Source organism: Schistocerca piceifrons, chromosome X (assembly GCF_021461385.2).
Source record: "Schistocerca piceifrons isolate TAMUIC-IGC-003096 chromosome X, iqSchPice1.1, whole genome shotgun sequence".
NCBI lineage: Eukaryota > Metazoa > Arthropoda > Insecta > Orthoptera > Acrididae > Schistocerca > Schistocerca piceifrons.
In genome coordinates, this window is record NC_060149.1 from 81,774,315 (window position 1) to 81,791,797 (window position 17,483).

Below are 17,483 nucleotides of genomic sequence, written 5' to 3' on the forward strand. Positions count from 1 at the left end.
TTTCTGACCAATAACGTAAAAGCTGCTATTCCCATATTGGTGCATTTCCTGACGTGAGCAGGAATTATAAATGTTAGCTGTCAAATCACGTGGGGGCTGTTTACCCAGTAATAAAAGATTTTGATATTGTATTGCTACGAGTCGTAGTATTAAGAGACACTGGTTGTACTCAAAAGTGGGTAGATGTATGGCGAAACCCCCAGTGTTCATGCGATTATTAACAGTATTGTGTGTGATTCACGATATTTTGTCATTTTTTCTAATTACTTTCAGATATTGTCTTAGATGTATTTGAAGTTTCAGAGAATATACACACAATTTTGTCGGTTGAGGTTAATTTCAGAGCACTTTCTCGTGAATAATAGAGTTTTCAGTCCATAAACAAAGTGGGATCATGACCAATTGAGAAGTATAACAAAGAGTGTGGCTTTCCAACTTGAATTTTGGATGACTTCACAGTTCAGATTTTGATAATTATTTTTCTTGTGGGTTGAGGTCATCACATATGGCGCCGTGTTGTGACAGGACAGTGTTTTAGTAATACTGTCATTTTGAACATGTCAATCTCAGGATCGATGTTTGAATTTTGGAAGAGTGAAAATTGTATTGTTTTGCTGTGTGTGAGTTACCTCTTGTAGACAAAATGACAATCAAAGAAGATGAGCATGTAGCGAGTTTCAAGGTGTGGAAAAGTGAGCAATGAATAAGTAAAGAAGAAGAGTTTGTTATGGAAAAGGTAGATAAAGGATTAGACATTAAAGTGGAACCAGTTGTCAGAAGGTAAACAGATGAGAAGGGAGGAGTGGAAAGTATGTTAGCATTCCTGTTGATGAAAATGGAAGGAATGAAAACAGAAGTGAGTGGAAAGCTAGAAGCTGTCAGCAAATCAAGGAAAAAATGGGTGAAGAAATAGAAAAGCTAGATGAAAAGTTTGAAAAACAACTGAGGGGATTTAAACAGGAAATGGAAGAAGGGTTGGAAAGGAAAATCTTGGGCTTTAAGACAGAGGTTGATAAAGAGTTTGAGAAGCCTAAAGATGACGTTAAAGAGACTTTTAACGAGACAGAGTTTGAGTTAAATAAGAAGCAAGAGAAGTTTGAAAACATCATAAAGGAAAGTGTAGAATGCTTGGATAAAAACATTAAAACCCAAGCTACTGAATGTATGAAGGGGAAGGATGAAATTAAAGATTATTGCAAAGGAATGTTCCGTGATTACAGACAAAAGACTACAGCAGAAGCGGAAGATATTAGAGAGACCACTGCTAAGATTGAGAATTGGGTAGGGAGTTTAGAAAAGACAGTACAGGGTAAGCACTTTACTGCATCACCAGTAATAGTGTAGATAAGGGATGGTGGTAGTTTCAATAATATAGTTTTTGATCCTAATGGAGATGTACATCCTGTGTCTTTTGTAAATAGTTTGAGAAGTCAGTTTACTACAGATTGGACAGAAAAGGACAAACTAAGGAGGGCAAGTGCTTGTTTAAAAGGGGAAGGTTTAGATTGAGGAGCTGATGCACCAGAAAAATATGAAACATTTGAGGATTTTGTGTCAGCGTTTTTGAAAGAATACTGGTCGAAAGAAAAACAAAGTGATGTCATAGAAGCTTTTAAGAAGGCCCCATGGTATGATAGGAGGAGTAGGGAGAATATGAGAGAATATTGTGAGAAATGGATAAGTAAACTAAAACATTTGGACAGCCCATGGAGTGACAAGGATACTATAGAAGTATTGATAGGGAAATTGCCTCCTAATAGAATATGTGGGTTGATAGGAAATGTTAGTACTATCAAATACTTTCTGAACAGAGTGAGGGATGTGGATAGGTGGCAAGTGGGCTGTTCATTTAATGAAAATAGACATGTGGATGGTCATTATGATAATCAGGATAGAGTAGGGAGAATGAACCAAGTAAATATTAGAGGTAGGGGAAGAGGCCGAGGAGATTTTACAGGAAATAGCCAAGGTTATCAGACAGTAGTGGAATCACGAGAGGGAAACGGAACCCCACTACAGTGAAGGCCCGTGCTGGAGTGGGTCAAAGGTTAGGGCCTATTGAATTTTCAAATCACTATGGTAATGTAAGGGATACGGTGATGGGTAATAGTATTAGTAATGATTATGGTGATAGGGTGTGTAGTCATCATGGTCTGGTGATGGAAGTAATTGGACCTGAGGTTAATGGTGAAGGTGGTAAGGAATTAGGGGGCTCATGTATGGAGAGATTTTCCCAGATGTATGAGGGAGTCAAAGAATATAAAAGGCAGTCAAAGGGAGTGATAAATGAAAAGAAAATATTTCAAAATGCAAGTGGTAATAGTGAAAGGGAGAGTATGAGTAATGGTTGCAGTATGAGAGGAGAGAAAGAAAGTAGTGGAAGGGGTGCTTTTTATGCATGTGATGATTTAAGGAAAGATGCTAAGCTAAGAGAAAGTTCAATTTCTGAGGTCAATGGAGGGGTGATGAATACACATGCCTTGAGCCATAAAGAGAAAGTAAGTAATGAAGAAGATGTCAATGTTTTTATTTTTCACAGAGATGTAGGAATAGCAGTTGATGATGAGGAAGAAGTAGGTGTTTGTGCTCTTCAGACATGTTTAGAAGGAAAGGAAAGTTCAAAGTTGAATTGTGATGGCTGGGCTCTTAATGACATTGAGCAGTATTTGTTATGTGAAGAAAGTAGTGATGATGGTGATAGGATTAAGCAACCTTTTGTGACAATTGGAATGTATGGCAGGGAGAAAAAGCTCTCTTGGACACAGGTAGTGAAATTAGTGCTATTCCTGAAAGTTTATTTAATAACATAAAGGAGCATAATGAAGTGATGTATGTACCAGTAGTAGGTTTGAAGATAGTGGGTGCTACAGGGAAATTAAGCAAGGTAATTAAACACCAAATTATTTTGGAATTTGAGATTGGGGGCATAGGTTTAGTGCATAATTATTTGTAGTACCCGGGTTAACAGTGAATATTATATTGGGCATGGATTGGTTGACAGAGTGCAAGGCGGAGATAAATTGTGGAGAGAGTTTTGTTAATTTTGAGAGTGATGGGTCAGGGATCAGTGTGAAGTTTGATGGATTGGTGATAGAGAAGGACCGATTGTTAGGGTATTTAAAAGTGAAAATGATGCCTGTAGTAACTAATTTGGGTGATGATAAGCTGAATTTGGAGTATAGGAGTGAGGAGGATACAAATGGACTTATGGACGAATTGAAGAACCAAATGTCTAAAGTTGAAGGGTTAAATGAATGCCAGAAAGAAGAACTGAGAGAAGTCTGACATGCCAGGAAGAGTAAAGAATTATGAATGTAAGCTGGATATCAAACCGCATGAACCTTTTTCGAAATAACCTTATTCCATACCATTTGCACAGGGGGAGGCAGTAAATAAAGAAATTGAGAGGATGTTGAATTGTGGTGTTATAGAGAGAGGGAAGAGTGAATATAATTCACCTGTGGTCATTGTGGGCAAGAAAGATGGTAGTGGGAGACTAGTTATTGATGCCAGGATGTTAAACGAAGTGATAAGGAGAGAAACTGATAGGCCAGCGTGTATGTAGAGAATGTTACAGAGGTATCACAAAGTAAACTATCTTAGTAGTCTTGATCTGATCTGCGGATACTGGCAGGTGCCACTTTCTAAGAAATATAGGAAGTATACAGCATTTTTGGTAAACGGGAAGTGATATCAATACACTGTTGTCCCATTCAGGCTAAATATTAGTGTGTTTGTATTTATAGAAGCCCTTGATCAAGTATTAGGACCAGAGTTGAGTTCAAAACTAACATTAGTTGCCACTGAGTTATGGGAAGAACATTGTTGTTTATTAAATGAGTTGTTTCAAGCCTTAAGGAAAGGGGGCATGACCCTGAGACTCCAAAAGTGTGAATTTGTTTGCAAAGAGATAAAGCTTTTGGGTAGGATTTTGTCAACTACTGGTATTAAGATGGATCTAGACAAAATGAAAGCAATCAAAGAGTGTCCATCCTCAAGAAATAGAAAAGAGTTGAAATCATTTTTGGGTATGTGTAATTTTTACTGGAATTTTGTGCCAGGGAAAGCTTTTAATATTCCATGTCTGAACCAATTATTGAGTCCTAAAGTGAACTATGTTTGGACAGAAGAGTGTCAGAAAGCCTTTAATGAACTTAAGGAAGCTTTGAAAGAGGAAAAAGATTTTACACCATCCTGATCTTAGTAAACTATTCTGTTTGGGGACTGCTTCGAGTGGGTACGGTATGGGAGTGGAATTGTTTCAAAATTTTGGGGATGAGGAAAATGAAGATTATAGGACCATACCCTTTGCAAGTAGGTCATTGACCAGGTATGAGAGAAATTACACTGTGACTGAGTGTGAAGCATTGGCAATAGTTTGGGGATTTCAAAAGTTCAGAGATTACCAATGGGGGAATAAAACTGTCGTATAAACTGATCACAGACCCCTTATATTTTTCAAAAAGTTTCGGCTGGTACATAGACAGTTAACAAGATGGACTTTGTTCTTACAAAAGTTTCCTTTTGAGATAAAGTATATTAATGGTACACAGAACAAAGTAGCAGATGGTTTATCCAGGTTACCGTTGAGTGAAGGTAATGATACAAGGTATGATGTTGATGAAGAGCATGCAAAGTTGTTTTATATAAAAGGTGTTCAAGGAGAGAAGGCAATTGAAAGTATTTGCAAAAACATGGGAAGGTATCAGAATCAGGATGAAGTGTGGAGAATGGTGAAGCGTGAACTGGAATGGAAAGATTGTAAAAATAAGTTGCCAAAGTATTACAAAATTCATGATGGAGTGTTGTTTAGACAAACTGATGAAAATTCAGAAGATTGGAACGTATGTTGGCCCCGTGGATATATAGATGAGATAATAGACTATATTCATTTGAGTTTTGGACATGTAGGTGCTAAGAAGTGTGTACAGAAATTGAGGGAATGTGTATCTTTTGACAACATGGTAAAGAGAGTGAATAACCGTATTAAGACATGTGACAAATGTCAAAGAGCCAAAGTTACTAACCAAACATGTAGGCTCCCTATGCAAAATATTAAACCGAATGATGTAATGGAAATGTTATCTGAGGATCTTTATGGTAAGTTACCAAAAACCAAGGGAGGTTTTGCATATATTTTTGTAGTGTTGGAGGTGTTTTCTAAATTTATAAAACTTTATCCGCTACCTGGAGCTACTGGGAAAGCGGTTTTGAGTAAATTGGAAGCTGATTATTTTGTGAAGTTTGGGAAACCTAAGGCCATATTATCCGACAATGCGTCACAGTTTGCATGTAAGAAGTGGAAAGAAGGCCTTACCAATCAAGGAGTTACAGAAATTTACACATCAACGTATCATCCACAAAGGAATCCAGTAGATCATTATATGAGGGAGATTGCCATATTCTGCTGTACTTATTGTACCAATACTCACAGTTCATGGGGAGAAATAATGGGGGACATTGAGGATGTAATGAATACTGTTGTTCATGAGGTAATGTGGTTTACTATTCAGCAGATTATGAAAGGTGAAAGACAAAAAAGTCTGGTGGAGGAAAAGTTATCTTTCCCTGCCAAGGAGGAATTGAGTTGGGGTGCAAAGAAGAAAAGGGTAAGAGAACTGGTAGAGAAGAAACTGTTGAAAAAAAAAAACATGATGATAAGGTGAAGGGTGTTGATATAAGGATAGGAGATTTGGTTTTGGTCAAGACATATGAGAAGTCAAAAGAGATAAATAGTGAGATTTCTAAATTTTTTGATGTGGCTGGTATACCCCCCCCCCCCCAATGCATTCTATCTGATTTATGCCAAGTCCAAGAGGAAATGTGCCTTTAAGAATGTGGTTGATTTAAAACCATATAAGGCAAGAACAACAAACTAATACCTTTGCCCACTTGCTGTTGTCAGAGGAAATAAATTTCAGTGTAAACAGTGTAAAGATTTGATTGTGAACTATAAATAAGAAGTGGTTTAAGAACAATTTCTTGTATACCATTATATAAATTTCTTTTTGAAACCAGATAGTTTTTTTTACATGTTTTATGATGTGAAGAGTCAAGTAGTTATCAGATTCAACCAATCAGATGTGAGTTGTTATAGTAGCCTGAGGCTTTACTTATAAATTCTTCCAAAGACACTCCAGAGTGTGTGATGATAAGTAGTATATGCAATTGCCAAGAATCTAGCAAGATTAGTCTGTAGCAGCATTGTATAGGTTTACTGTAATTACTTGTTCAGCCTAGAATTCTGTTTGTGCTGTAACTAACACGTGTCTTAGTTTTGGTCTTTACTGTATGAAATGTAGTAAATAGTATATGAATGTTATATAGTATATATGTATAATATATATAGTACATGAATGTTAATTTGATTTGTTTGCTTTATGTCAGCATTCTCAAAGAATTGTGTAAAATGCTGTTTCATTGCTGTTAAGTTCATTTGTACTGTTATATGATGTATCCAGTTATTCACATCAAATATTCTGTATAGAAGTTTAAATACTTTAGGTCAATATATATACCCATGACATGACCTAGCTTTATGATGTTGGCTGTCTCACGTGAGTCAATGACATTTTAACTTGAGAGGTTCCTGGGAAAATCTCATGATAAAATGGTGGGCATATGTGAAGGCATTGCTAAATACGCATATAAAATTGTTTTCGTGGTTTTCTTTAGATTTACGTTCTTTTTCTTTTCTTCATATGGGCATTTCTAATTGTGATTATGTAACATTCTACTGTGGTTTCTAAATGTAAAGATGTAATTGTGGTTATTTCATTTGCCAATGGATAAGTATGTTTCTTGCTTTGTACCTGTGGTAAAGTTTAAAGTTCTCTTTTGGAATATTATTAATTGTGAAAAATGCAGTCACTAACATTTATAAAGATTTATGTAATTTACGATAACGATATAACATCTATAGACAGGGGACAGCGATAGTGATATCGATAGTCGAAAAGTTGTTGTGTAGTACAGAGGATGGTGCATGGTGTGTCTGTGAAGCGTGCGCGGGAAAATAGCACTGTGTTTCATGAAAAGCATACGTAATTGTATGGACAGTGATACCGAGCTATCAGATTGTTAATTCTCTTTACCACTGTGGTAAGTAATGCCATCGGCAGCGAACTTTAAGAGCAAATAAACCGGACTGTGAAAGTGCGGCTAACAATACTTTGTTGTGGCCGACAGGAACAGTGCTTTTATGCGAATGAACTTTGCTGGTATTGGTTTTAGGAGGTGGAACTGTTGTCTGTCACATTCTATCAAGCCGCGAAAGTGAAGACTATAATTAACTGTGAAATATATGTGACTTTCAGTGACGTTGTCGAAGTTTGAAATGCGAGAACAGAGTGGACCTTGCTTACGGTGTGCTTCACACACAAGAACAATTCTATGAACTGTGTATTTGTGGCTAAGACTATATGAATGTGACGAACTGTGTAATTATGGACGATAGCGTCACGGACAGTGCGTAAAGTGTAAAAATGGGCGATGTCTACGTAATGTACTTTGAAAGAGAGGACATGTCAACAACGGTCGAATACTGGCGTCTTGTGGTTTGTTAATCACCACTGGGTTAATGATGCAGCTGTGCCGGAACCTTATTTGCGTTTCGCCGGAGAAGATTAAACAGCGGAACTGCCTGTATCCTGCTCTCATCATCGTAACCCGCCGACATCGTGCTGCCCAACGCAACGCTTCGTATCCAACAAAAAGTTAAGCGATTTCACCGAACGCTATCCCCTGACCTAGAAACTTTATTTCTCTATTAAAAGTATAAGAATTGCAGACTCTATTTAAATAAATTCTTTGTTTAGTTCATGTTTGATTTCTGCTAACGAAAATAAAATTACAATCAGTGAATTAAAAGTTGCTTGGTAGTCATTGTTGAAACACCAGTAAATATAAGCTTCTTCCTCTCATTATAACTAATTCTCCTTGCATGTCAAAATTATTGTAGTTATTTTATGTAGTTTCATGTATTGTTATGAGATTAGATACATTTTGGTAATAAATAACTAAACAATAAGAAACCAAACCTAAACCATCTCATCCTAACAAAACTCTAATCAAATTAGGACTAATAATTAAAAAACCTATAGAAAGAATAAATATTAAAACAATAATAATAAAACGATTTATATTCTTTTCGACCGATATATAATCCTCTCTATAATAATCTGTCATGTATCTAGTCTCATAACAATGTATCTATTTTGTCGCGAAATATGGCTTCACACGAAAATTATGGGGACCGCCACAATTCCTTGCGTTCTGACCAATAACGTAAAAGCTGCTATTCCCATATTGGTGCATTTCCTGACGTGAGCAGGAATTATAAATGTTAGCTGTCAAATCACGTGGGGGCTGTTTACCCAGTAATAAAAGTTTTTGATATTGTATTGCTACGAGTCGTAGTATTAAGAGACACTGGTTGTACTCAAAAGTGGGTAGATGTATGGCGAAACCCCCAGTGTTCATGCGATTATTAACAGTATTGTGTGTGATTCACGATATTTTGTCACTTTTTTCTAATTACTTTCAGATATTGTCTTAGATGTCTTTGAAGTTTCAGAGAATATACACACAATTTTGTCGGTTGAGGTTAATTTCAGAGCACTTTCTCGTGAATAATAGAGTTTTCAGTCCATAAACAAAGTGGGATCATGACCAATTGAGAAGTATAACAAAGAGTGTGGTTTTCCAACTAGAATTTTGGATGACTTCACAGTTCAGATTTTGATAATTATTTTTCTTGTGGGTTGAGGTCATCACATATGGCGCCGTGTTGTGACAGGACAGTGTTTTAGTAATACTGTCATTTTGAACATGTCAATCTCAGGATCGATGTTTGAATTTTGGAAGAGTGAAAATTGTATTGTTTTGCTGTGTGTGAGTTACCTCTTGTAGACAAAATGACAATCAAAGAAGATGAGCATGTAGCGAGTTTCAAGGTGTGGAAAAGTGAGCAATGAAAAAGTAAAGAAGAAGAGTTTGTTATGGAAAAGGTAGATAAAGGATTAGACATTAAAGTGGAACCAGTTGTCAGAAGGTAAACAGATGAGAAGGGAGGAGTGGAAAGTATGTTAGCATTCCTGTTGATGAAAATGGAAGGAATGAAAACAGAAGTGAGTGGAAAGCTAGAAGCTGTCAGCAAATCAAGGAAAAAATGGGTGAAGAAATAGAAAAGCTAGATGAAAAGTTCGAAAAACAACTGAGGGGATTCAAACAGGAAATGGAAGAAGGGTTGGAAAGGAAAATCTTGGGCTTTAAGACAGAGGTTGATAAAGATTTTGAGAAGCCTAAAGATGACGTTAAAGAGACTTTTAACGAGACAGAGTTTGAGTTAAATAAGAAGCAAGAGAAGTTTGAAAACATCATAAAGGAAAGTGTAGAATGCTTGGATAAAAACATTAAAACCCAAGCTACTGAATGTATGAAGGGGAAGGATGAAATTAAAGATTATTGCAAAGGAATGTTCCGTGATTACAGACAAAAGACTACAGCAGAAGCGGAAGATATTAGAGAGACCACTGCTAAGATTGAGAATTGGGTAGGGAGTTTAGAAAAGACAGTACAGGGTAAGCAGTTTACTGCATCACCAGTAATAGTGTAGATAAGGGATGGTGGTAGTTTCAATAATATAGTTTTTGATCCTAGTGGAGATGTACATCCTGTGTCTTTTGTAAATAGTTTGAGAAGTCAGTTTACTACAGATTGGACAGAAAAGGACAAACTAAGGAGGGCAAGTGCTTGTTTAAAAGGGGAAGGTTTAGATTGAGGAGCTGATGCACCAGAAAAATATGAAACATTTGAGGATTTTGTGTCAGCGTTTTTGAAAGAATACTGGTCGAAAGAAAAACAAAGTGATGTCATAGAAGCTTTTAAGAAGGCCCCATGGTATGATAGGAGGAGTAGGGAGAATATGAGAGAATATTGTGAGAAATGGATAAGTAAACTAAAACATTTGGACAGCCCATGGAGTGACAAGGATACTATAGAAGTATTGATAGGGAAATTGCCTCCTAATAGAATATGTGGGTTGATAGGAAATGTTAGTACTATCAAAGACTTTCTGAACAGAGTGAGGGATGTGGATAGGTGGCAAGTGGGCTGTTCATTTAATGAAAATAGACATGTGGATGGTCATTATGATAATCAGGATAGAGTAGGGAGAATGAACCAAGTAAATATTAGAGGTAGGGGAAGAGGCCGAGGAGATTTTACAGGAAATAGCCAAGGTTATCAGACAGTAGTGGAATCACGAGAGGGAAACGGAACCCCACTACAGTGAAGGCCCGTGCTGGAGTGGGTCAAAGGTTAGGGCCTATTGAATTTTCAAATCACTATGGTAATGTAAGGGATACGGTGATGGGTAATAGTATTAGTAATGATTATGGTGATAGGGTGTGTAGTCATCATGGTCTGGTGATGGAAGTAATTGGACCTGAGGTTAATGGTGAAGGTGGTAAGGAATTAGGGGGCTCATGTATGGAGAGATTTTCCCAGATGTATGAGGGAGTCAAAGAATATAAAAGGCAGTCAAAGGGAGTGATAAATGAAAAGAAAATATTTCAAAATGCAAGTGGTAATAGTGAAAGGGAGAGTATGAGTAATGGTTGCAGTATGGGAGGAGAGAAAGAAAGTGGTGGAAGGGGTGCTTTCCATGCATGTGATGATTTAAGGAAAGATGCTAAGCTAAGAGAAAGGTCAATTTCTGAGGTCAATGGAGGGGTGATGAATACACATGCCTTGAGCCATAAAGAGAAAGTAAGTAATGAAGAAGATGTCAATGTTTTTATTTTTCACAGAGATGTAGGAATAGCAGTTGATGATGAGGAAGAAGTAGGTGTTTGTGCTCTTCAGACATGTTTAGAAGGAAAGGAAAGTTCAAAGTTGAATTGTGATGGCTGGGCTCTTAATGACATTGAGCAGTATTTGTTTTGTGAAGAAAGTAGTGATGATGGTGATAGGATTAAGCAACCTTTTGTGAGAATTGGAATGTATGGCAGGGAGAAAAAGCTCTCTTGGACACAGGTAGTGAAATTAGTGCTATTCCTGAAAGTTTATTTAATAACATAAAGGAGCATAATGAAGTGATGTATGTACCAGTAGTAGGTTTGAAGATAGTGGGTGCTACAGGGAAATTAAGCAAGGTAATTAAACACGAAATTATTTTGGAATTTGAGATTGGGGGCATAGGTTTAGTGCATAATTATTTGTAGTACCCGGGTTAACAGTGAATATTATATTGGGCATGGATTGGTTGACAGAGTGCAAGGCGGAGATAAATTGTGGAGAGAGTTTTGTTAATTTTGAGAGTGATGGGTCAGGGATCAGTGTGAAGTTTGATGGATTGGTGATAGAGAAGGACCGATTGTTAGGGTATTTAAAAGTGAAAATGATGCCTGTAGTAACTACTTTGGGTGATGATAAGCTGAATTTGGAGTATAGGAGTGAGGAGGATACAAGTGGACTTATGGACGAATTGAAGAACCAAATGTCTAAAGTTGAAGGGTTAAATGAATGCCAGAAAGAAGAACTGAGAGAAGTCTGACATGCCAGGAAGAGTAAAGAATTATGAATGTAAGCTGGATATCAAACCGCATGAACCTTTTTCGAAATAACCTTATTCCATACCATTTGCACAGAGGGAGGCAGTAAATAAAGAAATTGAGAGGATGTTGAATTGTGGTGTTATAGAGAGAGGGAAGAGTGAATATAATTCACCTGTGGTCATTGTGGGCAAGAAAGATGGTAGTGGGAGACTAGTTATTGATGCCAGGATGTTAAACGTAGTGATAAGGAGAGAAACTGATAGGCCAGCGTGTATGTAGAGAATGTTACAGAGGTATCACAAAGTAAACTATCTTAGTAGTCTCGATCTGATCTGCGGATACTGGCAGGTGCCACTTTCTAAGAAATATAGGAAGTATACAGCATTTTTGGTAAACGGGAAGTGATATCAATACACTGTTGTCCCATTCAGGCTAAATATTAGTGTGTTTGTATTTATAGAAGCCCTTGATCAAGTATTAGGACCAGAGTTGAGTTCAAAACTAACATTAGTTGCCACTGAGTTATGGGAAGAACATTGTTGTTTATTAAATGAGTTGTTTCAAGCCTTAAGGAAAGGGGGCATGGCCCTGAGACTCCAAAAGTGTGAATTTGTTTGCAAAGAGATAAAGCTTTTGGGTAGGATTTTGTCAACTACTGGTATTAAGATGGATCTAGACAAAATGAAAGCAATCAAAGAGTGTCCATCCTCAAGAAATAGAAAAGAGTTGAAATCATTTTTGGGTATGTGTAATTTTTACTGGAATTTTGTGCCAGGGAAAGCTTTTAATATTCCATGTCTGAACCAATTATTGAGTCCTAAAGTGAACTATGTTTGGACAGAAGAGTGTCAGAAAGCCTTTAATGAACTTAAGGAAGCTTTGAAAGAGGAAAAAGATTTTACACCATCCTGATCTTAGTAAACTATTCTGTTTGGGGACTGCTTCGAGTGGGTACGGTATTGGAGTGGAATTGTTTCAAAATTTTGGGGATGAGGAAAATGAAGATTATAGGACCATACCCTTTGCAAGTAGGTCATTGACCAGGTATGAGAGAAATTACACTGTGACTGAGTGTGAAGCATTGGCAATAGTTTGGGGATTTCAAAAGTTCAGAGATTACCAATGGGGGAATAAAACTGTCGTATAAACTGATCACAGACCCCTTATATTTTTCAAAAAGTTTCGGCTGGTACATAGACAGTTAACAAGATGGACTTTGTTCTTACAAAAGTTTCCTTTTGAGATAAAGTATATTAATGGTACACAGAACAAAGTAGCAGATGGTTTATCCAGGTTACCGTTGAGTGAAGGTAATGATACAAGGTATGATGTTGATGAAGAGCATGCAAAGTTGTTTTATATAAAAGGTGTTCAAGGAGAGAAGGCAATTGAAAGTATTTGCAAAAACATGGGAAGGTATCAGAATCAGGATGAAGTGTGGAGAATGGTGAAGCGTGAACTGGAATGGAAAGATTGTAAAAATAAGTTGCCAAAGTATTACAAAATTCATGATGGAGTGTTGTTTAGACAAACTGATGAAAATTCAGAAGATTGGAACGTATGTTGGCCCCGTGGATATATAGATGAGATAATAGACTATATTCATTTGAGTTTTGGACATGTAGGTGCTAAGAAGTGTGTACAGAAATTGAGGGAATGTGTATCTTTTGACAACATGGTAAAGAGAGTGAATAACCGTATTAAGACATGAGACAAATGTCAAAGAGCCAAAGTTACTAACCAAACATGTAGGCTCCCTATGCAAAATATTAAACCAAATGATGTAATGGAAATGTTATCTGAGGATCTTTATGGTAAGTTACCAAAAACCAAGGGAGGATTTGCATATATTTTTGTAGTGTTGGAGGTGTTTTCTAAATTTATAAAACTTTATCCACTACCTGGAGCTACTGGGAAAGCGGTTTTGAGTAAATTGGAAGCTGATTATTTTGTGAAGTTTGGGAAACCTAAGGCCATATTATCCGACAATGGGTCACAGTTTGCATGTAAGAAGTGGAAAGAAGGCCTTACCAATCAAGGAGTTACAGAAATTTACACATCAACGTATCATCCACAAAGGAATCCAGTAGATCGTTATATGAGGGAGATTGCCATATTCTGCTGTACTTATTGTGCCAATACTCACAGTTCATGGGGAGAAATAATGGGAGACATTGAAGATGTAATGAATACTGTTGTTCATGAGGTAATGGGGTTTACTATTCAGCAGATTATGAAAGGTGAAAGACAAAAAAGTCTGGTGGAGGAAAAGTTATCTTTCCCTGCCAAGGAGGAATTGAGTTGGGGTGCAAAGAAGAAAAGGGTAAGAGAACTGGTAGAGAAGAAACTGTTGAAAAAAAAATACATGATGATAAGGTGAAGGGTGTTGATATAAGGATAGGAGATTTGGTTTTGGTCAAGACATATGAGAAGTCAAAAGAGATAAATAGTGAGATTTCTAAATTTTTTGATGTATACAAACGACCATTTGAGGTGGCTGGTATACCCCCCCCCCCCAATGCATTCCATCTGATTTATGCCAAGTCCAAGAGGAAATTTGCCTTTAAGAATGTGGTCGATTTAAAACCATATAAGGCAAGAACAACAAACTAATACTTTTGCCCACTTGCTGTTGTCAGAGGAAATAAATTTCAGTGTAAACAGTGTAAAGATTTGATTGTGAACTGTAAATAAGAAGTGGTTTAAGAACAATTTCTTGTATACCATTATATAAATTTCTTTTTGAAACCAGATAGTCGTTTTTACATGTTTGATGATGTGAAGAGTCAAGTAGTTATCAGATTCAACCAATCAGGTGTGAGTTGTTATAGTAGCCTGTGGCTTTACTTATAAATTCTTCCAAAGACACTCCAGAGTGTGTGATGATAAGTAGTATATACAATTGTCAAGAATCTAGCAAGATTAGTCTGCAGCAGCATTGCATAGGTTTACTGTAATTATTTGTTCAGCCTAGAATTCTGTTTGTGCTGTAACTAACACGTGTCTTAGTTTTGGTCTTTACTATATGAAATATAGTAAATAGTATATGAATGTTATATAGTATATACATATACTATATATAGTATATGAATGTTAATTTGATTTGTTTGCCTTATGTCAGCATTCTCAAAGAATTGTGTAAAATGCTGTTTCATTGTTGTTAAATTTATTTGTACTGTTATATGATGTATCCAGTTATTCACATCAAATATTCTGAATAGAAGTTTAAATACTTTAGGTCAATATATATACCCATGACATGACCTAGCTTTATGATGTTGGCTGTCTCACATGAGTCAATGACATTTTAACTTGAGAGGTTCCTGGGAAAATCTCATGATAAAATGGTGGGCATATGCGAAGGCATTGCTAATTACGCATACAAAATTTTTTTCGTGATTTTCTTTAGATTTATATTCTTTTCTTTTCTTCATATGGGCATTTCTAATTGTGATTATGTAACATTCTACTGTGGTTTCTAAATGTAAAGATGTAATTGTGGTTATTTCATTTGCCAATGGATAAGTATGTTTCTTGCTTTGTACCTGTGGTAAAGTTTAAAGTTCTCTTTTGGAATATTATTAATTGTGAAAAATGCAGTCACTAACATTTATAAAGGTTTATGTAATTTACGATACATGACAGTGACTAATAAGAGTATTTTGTCGCGAAATATGGCTTCGCGCGAAAATTACAGCGACCGTCACAATTCCTTGCGTTCTGATCAACAATGTAAAAGCTGCTATTCCCGTATTGGTGCATTTCCTGACGTGAGTGGGAATTATAAATGTCAGCTGTCAAATCACGTAGGGACTGTTTACCCAGTAATAAAAGTGTTTGATATTGTATTGCTATGAGTCGTAGTATTAAGAGATACTGGTTATACTCAAAAGTGGGTAGATGTATGGTGAAACCCCCAGTGTTCATGCGATTATTAACAGTATTGTGTGTGATTCACGAAATTTTGTCACTTTTTCTAATTACTTTCAGATATTGTCTTAGATGTCTTTGAGGTTTCAGAGAATAAATACACAATTTTGTCGGTTGAGGTTAATTTCAGTGCACTTTCTCGTGAATAATAGAGTTTTCAGTTCATAAACAAAGTGGGATCATGACCAATTGAGAAGTATAACAAAGAGTGTGGTTTTTAAACTAGAATTTTGGATGACTTCACAGTTCAGATTTTGAAAATTATTTTTCCTGTGGGTTGAGGTCATCACAGTACCCTTCATGTCACAATTACATTACAGTGTTACCACTGACTTGAGAATAGTTATGAAACTAAGTCTGCAATTTATAACATTCCCCAGTAAAACATTGCACATCCAGCTCAACTAAAAATGTCACAGTGTTGGTCAAAGTTATTTCGTATCACAAGTGATCAGTAATAGGTGAAGTATTATACATAGTAGTAGGGGGTGCGAGATAGGTTCGCCTTGAGCATCAGGCTTATGAAGCATGTGTTTGTGTTCAGACATGTGCAAAGGAGGGTATGGATTTGATGTAGAGTACCGTGACAGCAAAAGGAAGAGTATGTCAATTCATAAGAATGGTGAAGATATTTCGATTTCTAGAGCCACAGCCATCAACAGAGTGTATTTCCAATACTTCGCTCGCTGTCGAATGTCGTTCAACTGCGACTGCGATCGTAACATTTACTTGTAAGTCCGGGGATAAAATACACTCCTGGAAATTGAAATAAGAACACCGTGAATTCATTGTCCCAGGAAGGGGAAACTTTATTGACACATTCCTGGGGTCAGATACATCACATGATCACACTGACAGAACCACAGGCACATAGACACAGGCAACAGAGCATGCACAATGTCGGCACTAGTACAGTGTATATCCACCTTTCGCAGCAATGCAGGCTGCTATTCTCCCATGGAGACGATCGTAGAGGTGCTGGATGTAGTCCTGTGGAATGGCTTGCCATGCCATTTCCACCTGGCGCCTCAGTTGGACCAGCGTTCGTGCTGGACGTGCAGACCGCGTGAGACGACGCTTCATCCAGTCCCAAACATGCTCAATGGGGGACAGATCAGGAGATCCTGCTGGCCAGGGTAGTTGACTTACACCTTCTAGAGCACGTTGGGTGGCACGGGATACATGCTGACGTGCATTGTCCTGTTGGAACAGCAAGTTCCCTTGCCGGCCTAGGAATGGTAGAACGATGGGTTCGATGACGGTTTGGATGTACCGTGCACTATTCAGTGTCCCCTCGACGATCACCAGTGGTGTACGGCCAGTGTAGGAGATCGCTCCCAACACCATGATGCCGGGTGTTGGCCCTGTGTGCCTCGGTCGTATGCAGTCCTGATTGTGGCGCTCACCTGCACGGCGCCAAACACGCATACGACCATCATTGGCACCAAGGCAGAAGCGACTCTCATCGCTGAAGACGACACGTCTCCATTCGTCCCTCCATTCACGCCTGTCGCGACACCACTGGAGGCGGGCTGCACGATGTTGGGGCGTGAGCGGAAGACGGCCTAACGGTGTGCGGGACTGTAGCCCAGCTTCATGGAGACGGTTGCGAATGGTCCTCGCCGATACCCCAGGAGCAACAGTGTCCCTAATTTGCTGGGAAGTGGCGGTGCAGTCCCCTACGGCACTGCGTAGGATCCTACGGTCTTGGCGTGCATCCGTGCGTCGCTGCGGTCCGGTCCCAGGTCGACGGGCACGTGCACCTTCCGCCGACCACTGGCGACAACATCGATGTACTGTGGAGACCTCACGCCCCACGTGTTGAGCAATTCGGCGGTACGTCCACCCGGCCTCCCGCATGCCCACTATACGCCCTCGCTCAAAGTCCGTCAACTGCACATACGGTTCACGTCCACACTGTCGCGGCATGCTACCAGTGTTAAAGACTGCGATGGAGCTCCGTATGCGACGGCAAACTGGCTGACACTGACGGCG